The following is a 25,283-nucleotide window of genomic DNA, read 5'->3' on the forward strand; positions in this document are numbered from 1 at the left end:
TTAACTTCTGTGGTAGGAGTCCTGCGAGAATCAGTTGTGCAGTCTCCTTGATCTCCTGAACTTGATGCTTTTGGGATGCCCTGTACGCCATTTATGTTGGCTCTCTGGATGTAACTGGGCTCGAATGTTGTTGGGTTGCTCTTTGGTAGGTCCTTCCCTCTAGGTGGTTGACTGAGGGTCACTCTGCCCACCATGTCCTAATGCCATTGTGCAGGTGCTGCCAGAAAAACCCCCACAAATCCCAGGGAACAAACGCACATCTGCAAAAATACCTCCCCTCGCCCCGCAATCCCACTATCAACAACAAATGAACCAGTATTAATACAGGTATAAAGAGATTAAGACTATTATAAGAAAGGAGAGAAAAAAACTATAGTGTAAATTCTAGTGACTTAATATGCACAAACTTGCTGGATAAGAAATGAATGTTAAAAAAAACTATGCAGGAAAGAAAATACCACTAATCATGGAGAAGACCACAGCTGATTTCATCTCGGTAGCCTCTAGCATTTACCATGGTTTTTCTTTCTGGATCTGCCTCTGGTAATGTCAGATGACCTCATCTGACCTTAGGTAGTCTGCTCTGAGACTGCCAGGGATCCGCTGTCTGTGGCTGTCTCTCCTTCAGTTGTTAATTTAGTCACTCTGCACTCAGCAGTCAGGCTTAAGCCCCATAGGGTGGGGCAGAATCCCTCCTGGTGTAGGGGCTGTTGTTTCCCCTCCAATTGCTGCTGCTTAGAGGGGAATGGTCTGCCCCAGCAGGATGTCTGCTGTGTTAGGGGTGATGACTCAGCACCGGAATCCTGGCGACTATTCTGAGTTTTCTCCCCAAAGCTTCCATCCGCAGTCTCTCCGCAGGCATCTCTAGCCCACTCTGCCCCCCACTTTGCCAGAACCTTGGGTTAAGTGGCTACAAAAAAAGATTTGTGCACTGGCCCTTTAAATGGCTCTTTGCATCTCCAGCTGTCTGTCTCTGGCAGAGAGCAACCTTGCTGCTTTGCACTGCCGGTTGTTATGTGTCCTTTTTCGGCTCTGGTGCTCTAGGCTGGTAATCCCAGCTTAGGGTTTAGACTCTATACTTCTCAGGGGGATCCAACCAGTTGCTTAATTATCCCTCTGGTGCTGCCACCTATGGGTGCCTATACAGCTTTCTTGCGACTCCACTGTACTCCTTACCTGTCAGACAGTGCTGAAGATGATTCTTCTGTCTGTCCAAGGTTATTAGGCTTCTCTGGCACTATTGTTCAGTTGTTTCTCCTAAGTGATTTCCTCACAATTTAGTTGGAATTCCAGATTGGTCCTGGGAGGAGGTTAGTGTGGCTTCCATTTACTCCTCCACCAAATTGCCTCTCTCGTAAGTATTTTTAGATTAATCCACTTGTTCAGAAAGCTACCATAATATTTTCTGTCTAAAAGGCACTAAATAGAGTGGTTAAGACCATGCACCTGGAGCAAGACTGCCCAATATTTTCTTAAAGAGACAGTTTTGTCTGGTCCTTCAACTACTGATCCTGCCCTGTTGCTGTGTGCATAAGCTTCAGACCCCCTAATCTTATTCTGTCCTGTATTTCAATATACGTAAGTTTTGTATCGTGACTGGTCTTAGGTCAAACATTGCAGAATCCCAGGTATCTATGTCCTTCCCACACCAGACCAGGCAAGCATTCTCCTAACCATGACTCAGCATTTGATATCTGCCAGGAAGCTGTGCATGTAAGACTGGGTATATATGCAGTTTCTAAGGAGACTTATAGAAATGTTGTTGTGTGTGAGTAAGGTAAAGAAAACGACAATTTAACATAATCATTGGGCCAAGAGAAAAGAGACCATCTCCTTTTCCCTTGACTTGAAATTATTAGCAATTTATTGTTATTTTTAGGCCTTAACAATGTAAGACATATTTCTCAAAGTGAGACATTTGTAAGAACTAGGGTATAAGTGTATGCGTGGTTTTAGTTCATTTATAGAAAATCATTGCAAAAGCTATATAATTTGAACTGGAGGATTGAAGAATAAGAAACAAGTCTAGGTAAGGAGAATGAACAGAAGCTTCTCCTTAGGTTTACTATCCCCCCCAAATGACAAAAAAAATCTGTATTTATAATATCAACAATAGATGTCTGGTCAAAATGGCAGCATGGGAAGAAATGGCTAGCCTCTTCTCACAACCCCATCAAAATTACAAATAAAATATAGAACCGCCATCACTCAGAAATGACAGAAATCGAGTTGAATGGAAGTCTGACAACTATGGAATTAAAGAATTAATTCCACTTCCATTCAGACTGGTAGGAGGGCGCAGATGTGGAACAGGCTGGTCCCATGCTTACTACTGGTGGATAAAAATTCGGGAGGTGTATCTTGGGAGTGAGAAGTCCCAGACCCACATTAGTCCCCAAGGTTCCAGTGCCAGGAAGATAAGTCCCCACAATTATGGCTGCAAAAACCAGGAGGGACTGAGTTGGTAGAAGAAACTGCTGGAGCTCCAAGCAGTTCCCTCCTTTAGAACCCAAACATGGATTCTCAGAACTCACCTACTCAGACTCACTCCCTCAGGGCTCCAGCTTGAAAGGCACTAGTGGCATAGAAGGAGGACCTAAAGTCTGCCATCAAGGAGTGCAGAGGCCATTGATCCTTCCCTAAATCCTCCCCTCACAGAGCCACAGAGCCCACAAGCTCATTCCATATGTGAGACTCCATCAACCTGGTTAATACTGTTTGAACCATCTTGGAAATCCCCACAGACTCTGCCAACACCCAACTTACAGGCCCACTCAGGTTGCTTTTCCGTATGAATGGCATGTCTTGGCTCATTTTTCAACTTCCCTAAATCCTCTCATACAAGCACCAGCTGGCCTCAGTGAGCCCCGGGTCTGGTACTAGCAGCAGCCAACCTAGATTCACAGCTGAGCTTCACCTGGGTATCTCCAAGCTCAGCACAAGTAGCAGTCATCTCAGATTGCTTTCTAGCTCAGGCAGAGTGGCCTCAGGCAAAACACAGGTGGGGGATGAACTTGGCCTGAACTACCTGGGAAACCCCAGGGCCAGCACACCCAGTGGACAGCTACAGACCGCATCAGGGCACCACCACCCTGCCCCTTTACAGTTGATCCTACAGGGCAGGTAGTGGTTTGGTGGTCAGTAGCCACAGCCAATCCTTGCTGCTGAGTGGCCTGGATAAATCCCTTCCATTGATCTGCCAACAGCAACCAAGGCTCATCAAGAGACGGGTGTACTCAGCCCACACAAAGGTAACACCTCAAAAATACCCAGCTTGGGTAATAGGGGAGGCTGTGCAACTGGACCCTACAAGACACCTATTACATTAGGACACACTATCAAGACACAGAGTTAAAACAGCTCTACCTAATGCATAAAAACAAAAACAGAGAGGCTGCCAAAATGAGGAGACAAAGAAAGATGGCCCAAATGAAAGAACAGATCAAAACTCCACAAAAAGAACTACATGAAATGGAGATAAGCAATCTATCAGATGCAGAGTTCAAAACACTGGTTATAAGCATACTCAAAGAACTTAGTGAGGACCTCAGCAGCATAGAAAAGACCAAGTCAGAAATGATTGCTCTTAACTTCAATGTGTCTGGTTATATTTTGTTTGTTTTCTTCTTTTGTTGATTATGTTCCAGTTAAAGGTGAGATCATATGGTATTTGTCCCTCACCGCCTGGCTGAAATGAAGGATACATTAATTGAAATAAAGAACGATTTGCAGGGAAACAAAAGTAGAGTGGATGAAGCTGAGAATTAAATCAATGATTTGGAACATAAGGAAGCAAAAAAACAACCAATTACAACAAGAAGAAAAAAGAATCCAAAAAATGAGGACAGTATAAGCAGCCTCTGGGACAACTTCACGAGGTCCAAAATTCCCATATAGGAGGGAGAGAAGGAGAAGACAAAGAGCAAGAAATTGCAAAACTATTTGAAAAAATGAAAGAAATCTTCCCTAATTTGGTGAAGGAAATAGACATGCAAGTCCAGGAAGCACAGAGTCCCAAACAAGATGAATGCAAAGAGGTGGACTCCAAGACATATAATAATTAAAATGCCAAAGGTTTAAGATAAAGAGGATCTTAAAAGCAGCAAAAGAAAAGCAGTTAGTTGCCTACAGTGAGGTTCCCATAAGACTGTCAGCTGATTTCTCAAAAGGAACTTTGTAGGCTGGAAGGGATTAGCAAGAAACATTCAAAGTCATGAAAAGCAGGGTCCTACAGCCAAGATTACTCTATCCAGCTATCATTTAGAATCAAAGGGCAGAAAAAGAGCTTCTCACACAAGAAAAAAACTAAGAGTTTATCATCACCAATCCACTATGATATGAAATATTAAAGGGACTTATTTTTTTAAAAGATGAAAACTATGAACAATAAAATGGTAAAAATACATAGAATACATATCAACAATTGAATCTAAAAACAAACCAAGCAAAGAAGAACAGAGACAAAATCATGAATGCAGAAAGCATTCTGATAACTGCTATATGGGAGAAGTGTAGGGGGAAAGGGTGAAGAGGTGAGGTGATTAAGTACAAATAGGTAGTTACAGAATAGCCATGGGGATGTAAAGTATGGTATAGGAAATGGAATAGCCAAAGAACTTATATGCATGACCAATGGACATGAACACGGTGTGGGGATTGCCTGAGAGTATGGGGAGTGCTGGGTGGACAGGGGCAAAATCAGGACAACTATAATAGCATAATCAATAAAATATAATTAAAAATAACAAAAATTGAAGTTTAAAACAAATAATACAATATCTACAATACTATAATACTAGAGGACTATAAATGATAGATAATCTCCTAAATTAAATGGCAATAGGATCAGATTAAAGGAAGAAACAAGACAAACATGACAGAGAGGACATGGTCATCAGTGTATGGGTAGAAAACCATAATGGGAACAAATAGCAACCAACCAAGAGATAAGAAGACGCCCCATCTCACTAGCAACAGGGTAGTGGAGAAAAAATAAAATACTATTTCCCCCTTACCAAACTAGCAAAAATTTAAGTGTGATTCTATCAATTATTGGAACAATAAGCAAATAGTAGTTATTTGATGGACATGTAAATACATTCAAATTGCCCTTAGAAAGGTTACTATATAAAACTAAGAATATCATATTCTTGATCTGATATTTCCACTTCTTAATCTGAGAGAAATATTATTACCCACACACAAGGATTCATGTACAAGAATGTTCACTGCAGTACTTCTTGTCAGGGTGAAAAAAATTGGACATGACTACCAATAGGGTAAAAGCAGCTGTTAAAAGTAACAAGCTAAATATACACTACATGGAGTGAACTCCAAAACACAGTGATGAAGGAAAAAGCAAAGGTCATAATAACTGTATACCATCTGTGCAAAAATTACTATGTGTTTCCTGTGTGTGCATGCATGTAAACACACAATACATACACATACACATGACTACCAAAGGATGGGAAGAAACACACCAAATTAAATAACAATGGTTACCTCTGTGAAGGATGGGTGGATGTGAGAGTCAAAGGGCATTTTAATTTCAAACATGTTTCAAGTTTTCTAAAGAATATATACCAGTATTATTTGTGTAATTATTGTTTTAATTTAGTGCAGAAAACTGGAAAATACTGAGTGTATCAATAACAAACCATTACACCAGAAAAAAACTAATAAAGTCAGCAATGGGCAAAAAATTGATTTTTAAAAATAATAAAGGCAATTGCCCTGGCTGAGTGGCTTAGTTGGTTGGAGCATCATCCTGTACACCAAAAGGTTGTAGGTTCGATCCCCCGCTAGGGCATGTAAAGCATGCAATGATCAGTGTTTCCCTCTCACATCAATGTTTCTCTCTCTCTCTCAAATAAATAACAAAAAATATCCTTGGGTCAGGATTAAAAAATAATAAAAATTAGAAAATAAATAAAGGCACTAATAGTAGCCACCGAAATTAATTACAATAAATGTCCACTGGTGAACTTGCCTATTAATAGTTAAGATTTATATAATGTGTTAAGCACTGTTAGGTGCTTTACATATATTAACTCACTTAATTCTTACAAAATGATATAGAAACTTTAAGTATTTCCCATCTACAAGAAAGGAACTAAGGCACCAAGAATTAAGTAAACTTGACCAACACTAGATAGCCAATTTATGGTAGAGCCTAAAGTCAAACCCAAGCACACTGGACCCAAAGTCATTGTTCTTACGTAATAGACCAGTCTAGTAATAGAAAGCAATACACAAACTCAGTTAAAACAAAAACAAAAACTAAATATTCAAAAGCACATCTCAAACAAAAGAAAAACAGGAAGGCTGAAAATTAAAACATTTTAAAAATACACCAGGCAAATGCTAACAACAAAAAGGGCAGGTACAGCAATAGTTAGTAATATAAGACACAATACTCAAGTGAAAAGCAATAAAATAGATGAAGGCTAACCGACATTTGACATTGAGAAAGATTATCCCTTTTTGTATTAGACACAACATTCTTATTTCAGAAACAATAAACATTATAAGATTTGAATCATACAATTAATGAACTTTTAACTGATAGTTTTTAATTTGTACAACAGAAGAATGTATTCATTTCAAACATATGTGAAAAAATTGTTTTAAAATGGGCATGAATTAAGTTACACAAAAAGTTAACAAATTTTGAAAAGTTGAAATTATATAGTAAGTACAAATTACAGAGCAAGTTCAGTTAGATTAAAAATGAACCATTTAATTAAAAAGGTGATGATGGTAAGTTCTGTCTCTAGGATTTGCACCAATGATTCTGAGTCCCTGTTCTGTTTTGTGAAAAGGACTTTGAGGTATTTCAGGCCAGGCCTAGAATGCTTTGATGGTGCTCCAGGTAGGCCAAGTCAATCCTGATCAAAACTGTAATGGCAGCCCAGGCTCAACAAACAAAGCACTGATCATCCATCCTACAGCCAACACACACATTCACTGATTAAGGATCATTTTTACCAAAAGAGTGAGCAACACCCTGAGAAGGATTTACTCATGTATGCCTAGCTGAGAAACTGGCCCTAATCAAAGAGAATACAAACCAAATACACAGACATAAAAATGGAAAAAAGGTAGAAAAAGAGTAAAGAAGATGTCAAAAAGTAACTACTTTTGGGGTGAGGTGGTTGGGAGAAAATGTCAAAATAAAAACAGAAAATAATCCTACAACACTCTCCAAAATATCATTCTGGGGTTAAAAGGGAAAAATTGCTAATAAAATAAATAAAAGTAAAACTCATATTTAATAAAGTATTGATCATATATCTAGTATATTTTATATGCACAATATAAAAGAACTCTCAAAACTCAATAAAAATATCCCGGACAAGAAAAAGCTGAAGGAGTTCATCACCACCAAACCAATATTACAAGAAACATTAAAGGGACTTCTTCAAAAAGAAAAACACTTAAAACTAAAATATGAATAATAAAATGGCAAGAACTACATACCTACTGATATTACTATAAATGTAAATGGATTAAATGCTTCAATCAAAAGACACAGAGTGGCTGAATGAATGAGCAAACATAACCCTTAAGTCATATGCTGTCTACAAGAGACCCACCTCGGAACGAAAGATACACACACAGACTGAAAGTGAAGGGATGGAAAAAAATATTCCATGCAAATGGAAATGAAAATAAAAAGCTGGGGTAGCAATTTTTATATCAGACAAAACAAAGTTCAAAACAAAGGTCACGCCCTGGCTGGTGTGGCTTAGTTCGTTGATCACGGGTTCAATTCCCAGTCAGGGCACATGCCTGCCTTGCGGGTTCAATCTATGGTTGGGCACATATGAGAAGGCAACCAATTTGTGTTTCTCCCACTGATGTTTCTTTCCCTTTCCTTCTCTCTCTCTCTCTCTCTCAGCAAAAGTGTTCTCTGGTGAGGATAAAACAAACAAACAACAACAACAAAAAACAAACCAAGGACCACAATACAAGACAAAGATGGTCACTACATAATACTATAGAGATAGATCCACCAAAAGGATATAACCTTCGTAAACATTTACACATCCAACACAGGAGCACCTAAATAAATAAGTAAAACCTTGGTGGACATTAACAGAGACTGACAGCAATACAGTCAAAGTAGGGGACCTTACCACCCCACTGATGTCGATGGATAGATCCAGACAGAAAATCAACAAGGAACAGGGCCTCAAATGATACATTAGAGCAGATGAATTTAATATTTTTATTAATTAAATTAAACATTAATTAATTAAACATTTCAATGCAAAGCAGCAAAATATACATTCTTCTCAAGTATGTATGTATACATACAAAACATTTTCTGGGATAGATCGCATGTTAGGACACAAAACAAGTCTCAAATTAGAAAGACTGACATCATATCAAGCATCTTCTCTGATCACAATGGTAAAAACTAAAAATCAATTACAAGAAAATTTTAAAAACACACACACATGGAGGCTAAATAACATGGTAATAAACCATGAATGAGTTAACAAAAAGATCAAGGAAGAAATCAAAAGATATCTTGAGACAAATAAAAATGAAAACACAATGACACAAAATGTGGGACACAGCCAAAACAGCCCTGATTTTGAAAAGGGAAATTTATAGCATTACAGACCTACCTCAAGAAAAAAATATTTACAATAAACAATCTAATCTTAAATAGAAAAAAATAGAAAGAAAAAACAATAAAGCCCAAAGTGAGTGGGAAAAAGGAAATAATAAAGATCACAGCAGAAATAAACAAAATGTATCACACATTCAATAAGAAGTGAACACCTGTTCTCAATGTATTCCAAAAACTGAAGACCAGGGAAGGCTCACAAGTACATCTCATCTCATCTCTTCATCTCATGTCCTCATCTCACCATCACATCATCTCTTCATCTCATCACCACCTCACCTCATCTTCTATTCATCTCCTTATCTCCTCTCATTGCCTCATCATTCCATCTCTTTATCTCATCATCTCACCAACTCCTCTCATCATATCTCTTCTCAACATCTCATATCATCTCATCATCTCTTTTCATCATCTCCTCTCATTATTTCATCCCATCTCTTCATCTCATCCCATCTGTTCTCATCTCTTCAAATCTCTTCTCATCATCTCATCTTCTCACCATCTCATCATTTCATCCTCTCAGCATCTCTTCAGCTCATCTCATCATCTCTTCAGTTCTTCATCTCCTCTTCTCATCATCTCCTCTCAACTCATCATATCCCCCCATCACCTCTCATCTCATTATCTCCTCTCCTCTCATCCTCTCCTTTCCCCATCCTCTCATCTCATCCTTTCATCTCATTCTCTCTTCTCATCTCATCCACTCCTCTCATCATCTCATCTCTTCATCTCATCATATCACATATCATCTAATTTCCTTATCTTATCTCATCATCACCTCATCTCCTCCAATCATCTCCACAGTACCTCACCTCCTGCTCATCTTCTCATCACCTCACTTCCTCATCTTCTCTTTACCTCATCTCCTTTTCACTTCACCTCATTTCTTCACCTCACCTCCTCCTCTGCATCTCTTCACCTCACCTTCTCCTCATCTCCTAACCTCACCCCTCCCGATCATCTCTTCCTCTTACCTTCTTATCATCACCTCTTCCTTGTGTCACCTCATCAAATCTTGTCATCTCATCATCTCATCACCTCCTCCCCTTACCTCACCACCTAATCTCATCTCTTCATCTCATCTCACCTCATCTTCTCTTCATCTCCACATTGCTGCATTGCCTCCTTGGCTCATCATGTCTTCATCTCATCTGCTCATCAGCTCTTCATCATATCATCTCTCTACTTCATCATCATACCATCTCATCATCATCTCTTCACCTCACCTCCTCATCTCATTATCTCATCTCATCATCTCTTCATCTCATCATCTCACCTCATCCTCTCATCTCATCATCACTTCATCTCATTATCTCATCTTCTTAACCACCTCATCTTCTCATCATCTCATCATCTTACCTCCTAATCTTCTCTTCATCTCACCTCTTCATTGCCCCATCACCTCCTCCTTGCCCAGCTTCACCTCAATGCCTCCTAGGCTCACCATCTCTTCATCTCATCTACTCATCACCTCTTCATCTCATAACCTCATCTCACCACCTATTACCTCCTTATCTCACCTCATCATCTCTTCACCTCATCATCCCTTAACCTCACCTCCTCACCTCTTCACCTCAGTTCATCATCAGCTCTTCCTCATCTGCTCATCATCTCTTCATGTCTTCCTTACGTCATCTCATCACCTTCATCTCACCTCATCATCTAGCCTCATCTCTTCATCTCACCTCATCATCTCTCCCTCTCACCTCATCATCAATTCTCCTCTCAACTCCTCACATCCTTTCATCTCCTCTGCTCATCATCTCTTCATCACCTGATCTCATCTTACCACCTTATTTCTTCACCTCTTCATCTCACCTCCTCCTCATCATCTCTTCACCTCACCTGCCTTACCATTACCTCTTTACCTCACTGCCTCATCATCTTTTTATCTCATCCTCTCTTCTCAGCACTTCATCTCATTTCATCTCTTCATCTCCTGATCTCATCTCTTCATCTCACCTCATTATCTCCTTTCATCTATTATCTCCTCTACTCTCACCATCTCATCTCTTCATTTCATCATTTCATTTCATTTATACTGTTGTCACTAGTACAGATGACCCCCATTTATTTTATGAAGCTGTGCTTACCCTGATTCCAAAACCAGACAACACTACACAAAAAGAAAATGATAGGCCAGTATTTCTTATGAGCAAAGGTATATAATTCCTCAACAAAATATTAGCAAACTGAATTTGGCAATACATTAGAAAGATTATACACATGATAAAGTGGGATTTATTCCTGGGATACAAAGGAAAACTGCCATTATTTGCAGATGACATGAAACTATATACAGAGAACCCTAAATATTCCACCAAAGAAACTATTAGAACCGATGAATGAATTCAGTAAAATTGCAGGGTAACAAATTAATATTCAGAAATTGCTTGATTTTTATGCACCAATAATAAATTACCAGGAAGAGAAATTGAGAAAACAATCCCACTTAATCCCACTTCAAAATATAAAATATTAAGAATTAACTGAGGAGGTAAAAGATCTGTATTCAGCAAATTGTAAGACACTAAAAATAGAAACTAAAGAACAAATAAATGAAAGCATATACTATTATCATAGATTGGAAGAATTAACATTGTTAAAAAAGTACATACAACCCAAAGCAATCTATAGACTCAGTGGAATCCCTATCAAATTACCAATGGCATTTTTCACAGAACTAGAATAATCCTATTTTTTAAATTATATTTTATTGATTATGCTATTACAGTTGTCCCAATTTTTCCACCTTTGCCCCTCTCCACCCAGTCCTACCACACTGCCTCAGGCAATCCATACATTGATATCCATGCCCATGTGTCATGCATATGTGTTCTTTGGCTACTCTATCTCCTATGCTGTACTTTACATCCCCATGCCTATTCTGTAACTACCAATTTGTACTTCCTAATCCCTTCACCCTTTTCGCACTTCCCTCCACCCCCTCCCATCTGGATAGGACTTTGTATCAAATAGGTCTTTGTATCTATGAGTCTGTTTCTGTCCCACTTGTTTATTTTGTTTTTTAAGACCCAATTGTTGGTAGATATATATTTGTCACCATTGTATTGTTCATATTTTTTACTTCTTGTTCTTCTTAAAGAAGATTCTTTAACATTTTATATAATTCTGGGTTTGTGGTGGTGTACTCCTTTAGCTCTTTATTTTCTGGGAAGCTTTTTATCTGTCCTTCAGTTCTAACTGATAGCTTTGCTGGATAGAGTAATCTTGGTTGTAGGTCCTTGCTTTTCATCACTTTGAATATTTCTTGCCAATTCCTTCTAACCTGCAAAGTTTCTTTTGAGAAATCAGCTGATAGTTTTATGGGAGCTCCCTAGTAGGTAACTAACTCTTTTCTCTTGCTGCTTTTAGATTCTCTCTTTGTCTTTAATCTTTGGCATAAGTAAAATGTAAATGCATTTTAAATTTAACCTTGGGGTGGGCCTCTTTAGGTTCACCTTGTCTGGTACCCTCTCTGGGCTTCCTGGACTTCTGTCTATTTCCTTCACCAAGTTATGGAAGTTTTCTGCCGTTTTTTTTTTTTTTAAGTATGTTTCCAGTTTCTTAATCTCTCTCTTCTCCTTTCAGTAACCCCATGATGTGAATGTTGGTATAACTGAAGTTGTCCCAGAGGCTCCTTGCACTATCCTCAGTTTCTTCAGATTTTTTTTCCCAGTTCTGATTGGGTGTAGTTTGCTTTCTTATTCCAAATCACTGATATGATTTTTGGCTTCATTCACTACACTGTTGATTCCCTGTAAATTGTTCTTAATTTTAATTAGCGTATCCTTCATTCCTAACTGGTTTTTATGGTTTCCATGACTTTTTAAAATGCTTTTGAAGTTCTAAGTTCACTGAACATCCTATAACTAGTGTTATGAACTGTACATCTAGTAGCTTGCTTATCTCCATTTTGTTTAGTTCTTTTCTCAAGTTTTGTTCTGTTCTTTCATTTGGGCTATGTTGCTCATTTGGCAGCCTTCCTGTGTTTGTTTCTATGTATTATATAGAGCTGCTATGTCTCCCAGACTTTGTAGAGTGGCCAATTGTAGTAGGTGTCCTGTAAGGTCCTGTGGCACAGCTTCCCCTCTTACCCAAGCTGGGAACTCGAGGAAGCCCACTCTGTGGGCTGTGTACACCCTCCTCTTGTAGTCGAACCTTGATAATTATTGCCACATCCAAGGTCAGGCACCGCCTATGTTCTGCCCAGGGTCACACAGCATAAGCTACAAAGGGATTTGCAGATGGCTGCTACTTGTTCTGGGTTTGGAGGTACCCAGGCAAGGTTAAGCTGTGAACCAAAGGCAGTTGCTGCCAGTTCTGGGCCTTGAGGCAACTTAGAGGTGACAGAGTTCACGGATGCCAGGTGCTGCTTGAGATAATTGAGGAAAGTCTGAAGCATGGACCAAGACAAGCCATTTGTTTGGAAAAACCACTGGAACAGCTTGGGCTGGGCCAAAAGTTGGGTTGGGCAAACCCTCAGGGAATCACCAGGGTGGGACAAACAGTGTGAACCAGGTTGATGGAGTCTCAGATATGGCACCCACCTGTCAGCTCTGTGGATCTGGGTAGAGAGGGCTCAGAAAAGGGACAGTGGCCTCTGCCAGCACTGCTGTGTGCAAGAAAGCTGACTCCCAGCTCTTACCGGAATGCTGGACAATTCAGTTCCTGCCCATATGTCTCTGATGTCTTTCAAACTGCTGCCCCATGCTGGAGCCCAGAGCATGTGAGTATAAGTCTGTGCATGGGCCCTTTAAGAACAACTGCCAGGGACTCCGGAAGTTTCCAGCTTCTATAACCTCAATCCCCACTTGTGTTTACAGCCAGAAGTTTTGGCATCTTCATTTCCTGGCACTGGAACCCTGGGCTGGGGGTCCTGGTGTAGGGCTCAAACCTTTCACTCCTGAGATATCCCTCCCAATTTTTAGCCACTACACATGGGTGTGGGACCAACCCATTCTGCATCTCTGCCCCTCCTACCAGTCACAATATAGCTTCTTCTTTAATCCGTAGTTGTAAGAGTTCCATTCAGCTCAATTTCTGATGGTTCTGATGGTTTTTGTATAGTTTAGTTGTAGCTTTGATGGTTGTGCAAGGAAGTGAGCTGTGTTTACCTATACCACCATCGTGACCTCTCTCCAATAATCCAAAAATGTATATAGCACTGCAAAAGATCCCAAATACCAAAGCAATCTTGAGGAAGAAAAACAAAATTGCAGGTATTGATATATATCAGAAATAAACCCAAGTAACCCAAGTCTATATAACCAATTAATCAATAACACAGGAGGTTAAAGACAGTCTCTTCAATAAATAGTGCCAGAAAAAACTGGACAAATACATGCAAATATAATGAAACGACTACCTTTTTACACCACATACAAGGATAAACTTAAAATGGATTAATGACTTAAATGTGAAACACAAAACTGTAAAAGTCCTAGAATTGCTCTCAGGAATTTTGCATTTCGTTCCTCAGGAATATGACATTGCTCTTAGTAATATTTTTTTGATTATGTCTCCTTGGGCAAGGGAAACAAAAGAAAAAAAATAAACAAATGGGACTACATCAAAGTAAAGTTTTTGCCCAGGAAAGGAAATCATCAGTAAAATGAAAAGACAACCTACTGAAAGGAAGATATTTGCTAATAATATATTTGATAAGAGGTTAATATTCAAAAATATAAAGAACTCATATAGCACCAAAAAAAAAAGACCAATCCAATTAAAAAATGGGCAGAGGACCTGAGTAGACATTTCTTCAAACAGAACATTGAGATGGCCAACAGACATATGAAAAGATGTTCAATCAATACATCAACAAAGAACAAGTGTTGAAGATGATGACGTGGGGAAAATGGAACCCTCCTACACTGTTGATGGGGTTGCAAATTGTGGAAGCCACTGTGAAAAATATATAGAGGATCCTCAAAAAATTAAAAATAGAACTACTATATGACTCAGCAATGCCACTTCTATGTTTTTGTCCAAAGAAATCTAAAACATTAATTTGAAAAGATATGTGCATCCCTATGTTTACTGCACATTATTTACAACAGCCAAGATATAAAAGCAACCTAAGTGTCCATCGACAGATGAATATACAATGAAATTGTGGTACATATATAGCAATACAATGGAATACTACTTGGCCATAAAAAAGAACGAAGTCTTACCATTTGCAACAACATAATACCCGGGAGGGTATTATGCTAAGTGAAATAAGTCAGAGAAAGACAAATATCATGTTATTTCACTTATATGTGGAATCTAGAAAAACAAAATAAATGAACAAAACAGAAACAAACTCACAGATACAGGAAATAAATCAATGATTGCCAGATGGGAGAGGGTTTGGGGGCTGAGTGGAAAAAGTGAAGGAATTAAGAAGTACAAAATGGCAGTTACGAAATAGTCACTTGGATATAAAGTACAGCAGAAGGAATGTAAGTCAATACTATTGTAATAATTATAATTATGTATGTTGTTAGGTGGTTACTAGACTTATGGGGGAATCACTTCGTAAGTTATATAAATGTCTAACCATATGCTGAAAACCTGAAACTAATATAATATTGAATGTCAATGTAATTGAAAATTTTTTAAATTTAGGAATTGAAAATAAATAAATAGAACTCAATACAAACTATCCAGTTAAAAATAGAAACAAAATACATGAACAGATACTTCATAGAAGAATACAGATGGCAAATAAGCACCTGGAGATGTTCAACATCATTAATCATTAAGGAGATTCAAACCAAAACCAAAATGAGGTACCACTACTAACCTAAAAGAATGGCTGAACTTCAAAAGACTGACCATACCAAGTACGGGTAAGGATCTGAAGAACCTAGAACTCTCATACTCTGCTAAAGTGAATGTAAAATAACCCAATCACTTTGAAAACGGTTTGGCATTTTCTTAAAAAGTTAAAGACACACTTATCCAGTGGATCCAGCCATTCTACTCCTAGGTATTTATGCAAAATAAATAAAAGCATTTGCCCACATAAAGACTTATACATGAATGTTTACACTTTATTTGTAATAGCCAAAGTAACCCAAAACTCCATCAGCAGGTGAATGGATAAATTAATTGTACTACTTATAGAATGACTTATACATGCAAAAAACATGGATGGATCTCAAGATAGTTATGCTGAATGAAAGCCAGACCAAAAAGAAGTATATACTCTATGATTCCATTTATATTACTAAAATATAGTGACTTATAAGAAGAAATATGTACTTGCTCTTCATCCTAATTTTTTGGCACAAAGTTCCTAAAAACCTGGGATTTTGTTATTCCCAACTCATGACTAAGAGCTATAATTTTGATAGTCTTAACAATCCCCTGTCTATCTCACATAAGTAAATTAATGAGGTGACTTTTGAAAGGCTCCTGAGATGGGGGTTAGTGCCAGAGGAACCAGCCATGTGATTAGAGGGTCGGACCATCCAGGCCAACCACCCCTACCTCCCCACCTGAAGGGAGAAGCCCTGGAGACTGAATTAGTCACCAGTGGTCAGTGATTTAATCAACCACGCCTATGCAATCAAGCCTCCATAAAACCCCAAAAGGATGGGTTCTGAGAGCTTTCAGGTTGTCCTCACACCAGAAGGGTGGTGCACTGAAAACAGCACAAGGACAAGAGGCTCCATGTTAGGGACCCTGCCATACCTCGTCCTATGTGCTCTTCATCTGGCTGTTCATTTGTACCTTTTAGCATCTTTTGTAATAAACTGGTAATCTAGTAAGTAAACTAGTTTCCTGAGTTCTGTGAGCCACACAAACTAATCAAACCACTGTAGGGTGTCACGGGAACCTCTCAATTGAAGTTGAGTACGGTAGGGGGCAGTTTTGTGAAACGAAAGCCCTATCTGAGGGATCTGATACTATTTCCAGGTAGATAAACGTCAGAACTCAGTGGAACTGCAGGACACTCAGCTGGTGTTGCCAAATTGCTTGATGTGTAGAAATGCCACACATCTAGTGTCAGAAGTGAGGCAGCTGTAGTGAAGTATTGAGAGTACAGGAGACACAAAGTATTCTTCCTTTACAGTAAGATTCTGGGAGATGCAAACTAATCTGTAGTGACAGAGAGTAGATCAATGGCTACCTGCAGGTTGGGGACACGAGGGGGACAGATGGCAAAGGATCATTAGGAAGCTTGTGGGTAATGATGTGGTCATTATTTTATTTGTGGTCATGGTCGTATGGATATATACATCATGTCAGAACTTAGGCTGTACATTTTAAACAGTCAGAATTTACTGTATGTCAATTATGCCTCAATAAATCTGTCTAAAAATAGATAGTGGAGGTGGGTGAAAGATAAGAGCAGAAGGTAAAGTGGGAGGTCACTGAACATTTATTTAATATTTATATTCTAACATGGTTAATTAGAAATAAATTGTTAGCCACCCAATATCACAACAGAAAAAAAGATATAAAAAATAAATTTAGTGCCTACACAGACACAGCTCCAAAAGAATATTTACAAAAGGCCACAGTTAATGGCATTATTAAAAACAGCAACTGGCTGGGGTGGGGTGGAGGGATGGGGAGAAAATGGAGACAATTGTAACTGAATAAAAATTAATTAATTAATTTTTAAAAACCCCTTGAAAATAGCAAAAAAAAAAAAAAAACCCCAGCAAGCAGAAATGCTAACTTAATTCCTTAAAAAGGTTTTTCTCCTACACAATTCTCTCATCTGAAGGGAATTTGTCTCCACCGACCTAATCAGATAGGGTCCCACTTCAAAAAGTCTGAATACAGACAGCTCTTCTTCAAGGCGTCTGGCATTCTGGCACAGCAGCCACACAAACCCACAGGGAAGTAGACAGAGTGACAAGTGGAAGCCCCAGATTCTTCAAGATCTGAGCCCTGGGGAGGTAGATTACTTAATCCCACTGAACCCCAGCCCTTATGTAAAATACAGAAGCAACAGTATCTGTCTGCTTACCTCGAAGTACTGTGATGAGATGATATACTTGAAAGCTATGAAGTGGAACACAAACACTAGACACTGTGCCTATGAAAAAATACTTGACAAAAAATTTCACTTCCTCTCTTTTTACTTTAATTAGAGAAGATGAAGAGGCCAGCTATCAGAACCACAATCAGCCTATAATCACACTGTGATCAATATGAAAAGCCCATAAGCTGTTTACTACATTAAAATACATCAAAACATAAAAATACTCAGAAGCTAAAACCCCAAAAGTATTTTAACACTTACTAAGGAGATATGACTTCCCGAAAAACACCGAACTCAAAAGAAATTGAAAACTTCAAAAAGAATTTTTAGGTACTCAGAATCTACCTGTTATGACCTATGACCTCAAGTTTTCATTCTTAATAATCTTTAGTTTTTGTTTCTAATTATTTAGTTAACCATAAAAGTTTTTCAAAAATGAGTTAGCTTTTTTTACATTTGTTAAGGAATATATAGCACATATTTTTTCTTTTACTCTTTTGCCTCAATTATTTGAGAATGATATTCACCAAACAAATTAACAAGAAAAACCTAAAATGCATTAAAAATAAATTTAAGTTCCTAGAGAAAACAACAGATTATAAAATACAAAATTAAATGTTTGGCCCACTGTGTAAAGGAAGCACTGTTACCAAACCCTGAAGAGCAAGCTGAACAGTAAGAAATTACCACTTTTGTTGGTCAAAAATAGACAAATTTTGTCAATTTCATATGCATAAAGAAAACAAAATAATAGAAAGTCAAAGTAGGAGTAAAGCTATAGCATACATGCTACTAAACTTGAGTTTCTGTGTTTTTAGAAATAAAAATCATCATGATGGTAGTATTTTTGACAACTAGAAAATGTGTTTTTGAAAGTTAAATGGTTATTTGAGTTAACTATTCTCAATTGTTTGACCCATGAAAGCAGGAAAAGGAATAGTCGATGGTAAAATATCTCAAATTTGCAACTTATGTATTTGATCTCAATCATCAAGACAGCATCCTATCAGCTCTACCCTTCTAAACACATCCCACAGTAAATCCTGATTACCATCAAAGAGGATTAGTCAGGGTTTCTAGGTAACTTCATAGAAAATCACCAAAGAAACAAAATCATAAAGCTATATTGGTATACCAGTTTAAAGATGATGAATGAGAATATTTTACATATATAAATATTTAATATACATTATGTCTTTTACATCCCACTACAACTTTACAAGTTGGTATTGCCCCTACTCAACAGATAAAAGAAATCAGGGCTCAAAAAGTACCTCATCCAAAATGACATGATTAGTAAGTATAAGAACTTAAATTCAAAATCAGTTCAGTCAGATGTCACAGGTTTTTTTTGGGGGGGGGGGTTGAAGTATATAATTAACATATAATATTATATTAGTTTCAGGTGTACAACATGATTCAATATTTGTATATACAGTTAATCCTTGAACATGGGCATAGGGGTGCTAACTAGCCCTTGCAGTAAAAAATCCATGTATAACTTAAGTCAGTCCTCTGAATACCCAGATTCCCAATTCGGATGGAAAATACATTTTCCCCTTCAACATGTGTTTCTATGTATAAGTGAACTTGTGCAGTTCAAACCCACATTGAAAGAGCCAACCGTACTGTGAAATGATAACCACAGTAAGTGTAGATAACATCCATCACCATATATAGTTACTACAATTTTTTTTCTTGTGATGAGGACTTTAAAGTCTACTCTCTTAGCAACTTTCAAAAATGCAATATACAGTATCATTAACTTTGGTCACTATGCTGTACATTATATCCCTAGGACTCAATTATAACTGTAATTTAGATGTTCTGACCCCCTGCACCCATTTCTCCCACCACCTCTGGCAACCACCAATCTGTTTTCTGTATCTATGAACTTGGTTTTTGTTGTTGCTATTAATTGTTGTTTTTAAATGTCACATTTAAATAAAACCATTTAGTATTTCCTTTTGTGTCTGACTTATTTCATTTAGCATAATGCCCTCAAGGTCCATCCATGTTGCTAGAAATGGCAAGATTTCATTCTTTGTTACGGCTAAATAATATTCCATTGTACATATACCACATCCTCTTTATTCATTCACCCATCAATGGGCATTTAGGTTGTTTTCATATCTTGAGTATTGAAAATAACAATGCAATAAATGTGGGAGTGCAAATATCTTCAAATTTGTGTTTTTCTTTTTTCCAGTTACCCAGAAGTGGGATTGTTGGAACACAGAGTAGTGCTATTTAAAAGTTTTTTGAGGTACTTCTATACTGTTTTCCAAAGTGGCTGCAACATTTTACATTCCCACTGGCAGCGTACAAGTGTTTCCTTTCCTCTGTATCCTCGCCAACACTGTTAATTTCTGTCTTTTTGATAACATCCATTTTAAAAGATGTGAGCTGATATCTCATTATGGTTTTCATCCGCATTGCCCTGACAATTAGGGATATTGAGTATCTTTTCATGTATCTGTTGACCATCTGTATGTCTTCTTAGGAAAAAAACATCTATTTAGATCCTCTACCCATTTTTAAAGCATACTGTTTGGAATTTTTTACTAATGAGTTGTATGAGTTTCTTATATATTTTTTCCATACTAACTCATCAGACATATGATTTAAAAATACTTTCTCCCACTTAATAAGCTGTCTTTTCATTTTGTTGATGGTTTCCTTTACTGTGCTAAAATTAAGCTTTTAATTTGATGCAGTCCCACTTGTTTATTTTGGCTTTTGCTGCCTGTGCTTTGGAGTCAGATCCAAAATTTTACCTCCAAGATCAATGCCAAGAAGCTTACCACCTATGTTTCCTTCTAGGATTTTATGGTTCAGGTCTTTCATTCAAGTCTTTAATCCATTTTGAGTTAATTTTGGGGTATGGTGTAAGATAGTAATCTAGCTTCATTATTTTGCATGAAGCTGTCCGGTTTTCCCAAAACCATTTATTGAAGAAACTATCCATTCGGACACTGCATGTTCTTGGCTCTCTTGTTGTAAATTAATTGACCGTATAATTGTGAATTTTGGGGGGGACTCTATTCTGTTCCATTGATCTTTGAGTCAGTTTTTAAGCCAACACTATACTGTTTTGATTACTATAGTTTTGTAATATAGTACCTGTTTTGTTTTTGCTTCTTTCTTCAGGAGTCTTTGGCAATTTGGAGTCTCTTGTGGTTCCACACAAATTTTTGGATTTTTTTTTGTTTATTTCTGTGGAAAATGCCATTTTAATAATTTTTCCAATCCAATTCAAAACCGGTTCTCTCAGTTTCCAGTCTTTTAATATTTCTCCAACGAAGATCCTCTATTAACATCACCATTTGAGTATCCTTTGTCTGCTAGATGCTCAAGTGTTGCTTTAAAGTTTTCAGAAGCTCATCAAGATTACAAACTTCCATAAGGCACAAAGTTCCAGTTATAAAATAAATAAGCACTAGGAATGTAATGTACAACATGACTATAGCTAACACTGCTGTATGCTATATAAGGAAATTGTTAAAAGAATAAATCCTAAGAGCTCATATCACAAGGAGAAAAACATTTTCCTTTTTTCTTCTTTCTTTACTTCTATTATTTCTATATGAGAAGACAGATGTTAGCTGAATCTATTATAATCATTTTATAATATATGTAAATCAAACCTTCATGCCTTACACCTTATACTTATATAGTGATGCAATAATGTATATCAATTATTTCTCAATATAACTGGAAATAAAGATTATTGTCCTCCTTTTGCAAATGAGGGAAATGAGAATCAAGGATTTAAGTCGGTTTTGCTCAAAAGCAAAAAGACTCTATTTTTTAGCATTTGAACCCAAGGTTTTCTAGTAACTGCTCAACTGACACTGCCTGTATTATACCACTTTACCATCCCAAGTATGCAGCACCAACTGATATGGTCACTAATATGCAATTAAAGTAGAAATGCATAGTTATTAAATTATATATTTGTATAAATTTGTAAGCATTCTACTTATTATGCTGAAAAACTATTCTATTGCAAGAAACTTAGAAAATGATTCCAGCAAACCATCCAGAGACACTGTCTTGTCAAATAACTATCCCAGGCTTGGGAATAGGACTTGAGATTTCCTTAATTCTACACTGCCAACCATCATAAAATTAAGCAAGCATTTGAAAATTATGTAGCAGAAATCAATAAGCATAATACATGGCTTATATTATTACATAAAACATGTCAATGCATTGTAAAATATAGACAGCAAGCAAAAAAACAATTTGAACTCATCCAAAGCCAAATGATAGTTGTAACAGATTTAACAAATAATTTGTTTGCCCTCTTAGGTTTTAAGAGAAAATCTTGATGTTGTTTAATTTTCTTTCTTTATAACAAAAAAGAGCTATTTGATAAAGTTTTAAAGCATAAGTTTTAAATACTATGCAGAGCTGTTTGTATATATTAGTAGAAAGAAAATGCTGAACTAAAACTCCCAACAGATTATGCTGACTTTTAACTTTAAAGAAAACAGTAACTTAAAACCACAACCGATATAAATGTTGCCTTGGTTTTTATGATTTTCAGATCATAACCACAAAAATCAAACAAAATGCAGTAGATGTTGTCTACTGGCATCGAACATCTATTCCAATCTCCTCCTAACCTTTCCTCTGTATCACAGAAGCTAGAAAGCTAAACACTACATTTCTCAGATCCTTTGCTATGAGAATTCTGAATTTGATTTGTCTTTTCTTTATCCAAATGCCTTCTATTTCTTTTTCTTGCTTTACTGCACTGACTAGGACAATTCTGAATAGGAATGGTGAGTTACCATCCTTCATTGTTCCTAATGTTAGGCAAAAACATTTAGGTGCTTCACAAATAATTATAGTATTAGCTATAATATTTTCATACATACCTATCATCAAGTTGAATAAGCTCCTGATCCCTTCTAATCCTATTTTTCTGAGTTTTTATCATGAGTGGATGATAAATATTGTTCAATGTTTTTTTCTACATCTGTTGTGATGATGACATGGGTTTTGAAAATCTGATTGTTTAGTTTGTTGTTACTGTGAGCTGTACTGATTTATTTCCAAATGAGGAGCCAATCCTGCATCACTGGAATAAACTGTACTTTGGTATGATATATTATCCCTTTTATATAAACTCTATTCAATTTGCTAATATTTTGTTGAGAAATATCTTTGTTTTCTTGTATCAGAGTAATACTGGCCTCATAAATTAGTGTTCCCTCCCTATTTTCTGAAGTTTGTATATAACTGGTATTATTAATTTCTTATTAGGTTGGGAGAATTCACCAGTGAATCCATCTGGACTTGGGACTTCCTCTTGGGGAGCATTTTTAACTACAAATTCAATTTCTTGAGTAAGTTGGTAGCTATAGCCATGTCTTTGATGGAATTTGTCCATTTATCTAAGTTTTAATATTCCCTTGCCTCCCTTTTAATATCTGTAGGGTTTATATTTATGGTCTCTCTTTTCTGATATTAGAAATTTCTGCTCTCTCTTCTTTTTCCTGATTAGCATGACTATAGATTTATCAATTTTGTTTATATTAGAAGACAGAAAGAACAATTTTCTGTCTTCACTGATTTTTTAAAATTGTTTTCCTGTTTTGTATTTCAGTGATTTCTGCTTTTTATTATTTTCTTCTTCTGCTTGTTCTGGGTTTAATTTGCTCTTTGCCTTCTAATTTCTTAAGGTGAAACTTTTAATTATTTTAAAACTTCCATTATATAATATAAGACTGTAACACTGTAAATTTCCCCTTGAAGTAATGAGTTAGGTGTATCCCATAAATTTTGATGTTGTATTTTCATTTTCATTCAATTTAAATTATTTTCTGATTTCCTTTTAGATTTCCTCTTTGACCCATGGTGTCTTCAGAATGTTATATATTTAATTTCAAAATATTTGAAGATTTCCCAGTTATCTGCTACTGATTTCTTGCTTACCACATTTTGTCATGTATAATGTGCTCCTGTGTATAATGTGCTCCCATGTTTTGGCCCCAACTTTCAGGAAAAATATGTTTCATTTTAGTTTTTTAATTCAATTTTTTATTTATATTTAGAAACAAAACCAATGATCATATTTCAGGGTATTATTTTGCATATAGATATCATTATTGCTTTCTAGAGTTACACTTTTAATGATTAAGCATAAATAAAAGAATTAAAGACATTTATGTAGATATGGAATTAGTACTACCCACGTATAATGCACATTCTTACTTTTCCCTCAAAAATTTGTGCAAAAAGATGTGCATTATACATGACAAAATATGGTAATTCCACTGTAGTCAAAGAATACAGACATATTCCTAAAGATTTATCTACAAAGTAAATGTATGAGAATTAAATTTACTTTTCCAACAGTAAATTAATGAAGTGATATTCCCAAAGTCAAATAGAAATAGGATTTGAGGTCAAGTCTTCTAGCATCCTTTCCTCTAAGCAGGGGTGTTCAGCCTGCAGCCATGCATCCCAGGATGGCTATGAATGTGGCCCAACACAGAATCATAAATTTACTTAAAATATTATGAGAATTTTTTGTGATTACATGTCACAATGCATTTAATGTGTGGCCCAAGACACCTCTTCTTCCAGGGTGGCCCAGAGATGCCAAAAGGTTGGACACTCCTACCTGGATATTAAAAGAATATATTCTCTCTCAATACCCATCTCAAATCCAAAGGCCTGTTATTCGCCCTCTACACTTGCTAAAAGAAATGGGGGCAAGGGGAGGACACTTCCACATACATCATCTCATTTGATTTTTACAACTCTATAAAACATTAAAGGCAAATGATGGCATTTTTATACGTGACGAAAGTGAAGCTCAAAGAAATAACTTATCTGAATAGTCTGCTTTGTCTTATTACTCTTGCATTATCCCTCAAAGACAGAGCAGACTAAACCATTTAAATCCTTAAACAATTCAAAACCTCCTATTAGCCACTATTGGAATCACCAGCATTTCAATTTACTTCAGTTCAGAGTAAGAGGTGGCAAAAACTGACTAGGCTTCAGTTTTATCATCTTGACTTCTCTTACCAACTCATTATTAACAAGGTTCAGAGAATAAAAAAACTACTTAAACCTCAGGAACTAAAAAGTAAATGGGCAAAATATATAGGGAGGAAAATGAGGCCCCTGTTTAATAAACTATATAGTTATATTTAATATTCACATAAAAATATGAGGATATATCAAATTCTTACTATTGATTAGGCTTCAAGGGTCTAAAATATTATCTCTTAATATTTCTGTTAAAATATATTAACATTTAATACTTTCACATACTAATATATTTTATCTTATTCTATTTCTAATTAAAATTTTAAGCTACAACATTATGAAAATTAAATGGCTTTAAGGGTAAAGGGCACATACTCTTACCGTGTCAGTGTTGACTTAGGGGATGTAGAAATTTCCCTCAGGCAGCATCACCACTTTGGCTCAGATATCAGTAGTAACAGCAAATCAAAATTAAAACTAAAAAGAAAAAAAAATTAAATACTGGCAAGCAAAATGCATTCAAGTCTTTAAGAAAGGCATAAATTCAAATTTCACATTTTGACAATTTCATCAAGAGAGCTCTAATCCCAGAATTCTAATCCCAGAAGTAGTTCTTAAATTAAACCAAGGAGCTAATGTAAT

General features: G+C 36.6%; 1 protein-coding gene across 4 annotated transcripts in view; it reads right to left on the minus strand.

Moving 5' to 3' along the window:
* The window catches only part of WASF3 (WASP family member 3), a 152,127-nt gene that overhangs the window by 58,909 nt on the left and 67,935 nt on the right, over window positions 1–25,283 (minus strand). For all 4 annotated transcript variants that reach the window (XM_053920792.2, XM_053920791.2, XM_053920788.2 and 1 more), the window contains one exon: window positions 25,023–25,118. The gene's annotated coding sequence lies outside the window, so the exon portion shown is untranslated. The remainder of the gene's footprint in view (window positions 1–25,022; window positions 25,119–25,283) is intronic.

The sequence above is a fragment of the Desmodus rotundus genome, chromosome 3 (genome assembly GCF_022682495.2).
Source record: "Desmodus rotundus isolate HL8 chromosome 3, HLdesRot8A.1, whole genome shotgun sequence".
NCBI classification, from domain to species: domain Eukaryota; kingdom Metazoa; phylum Chordata; class Mammalia; order Chiroptera; family Phyllostomidae; genus Desmodus; species Desmodus rotundus.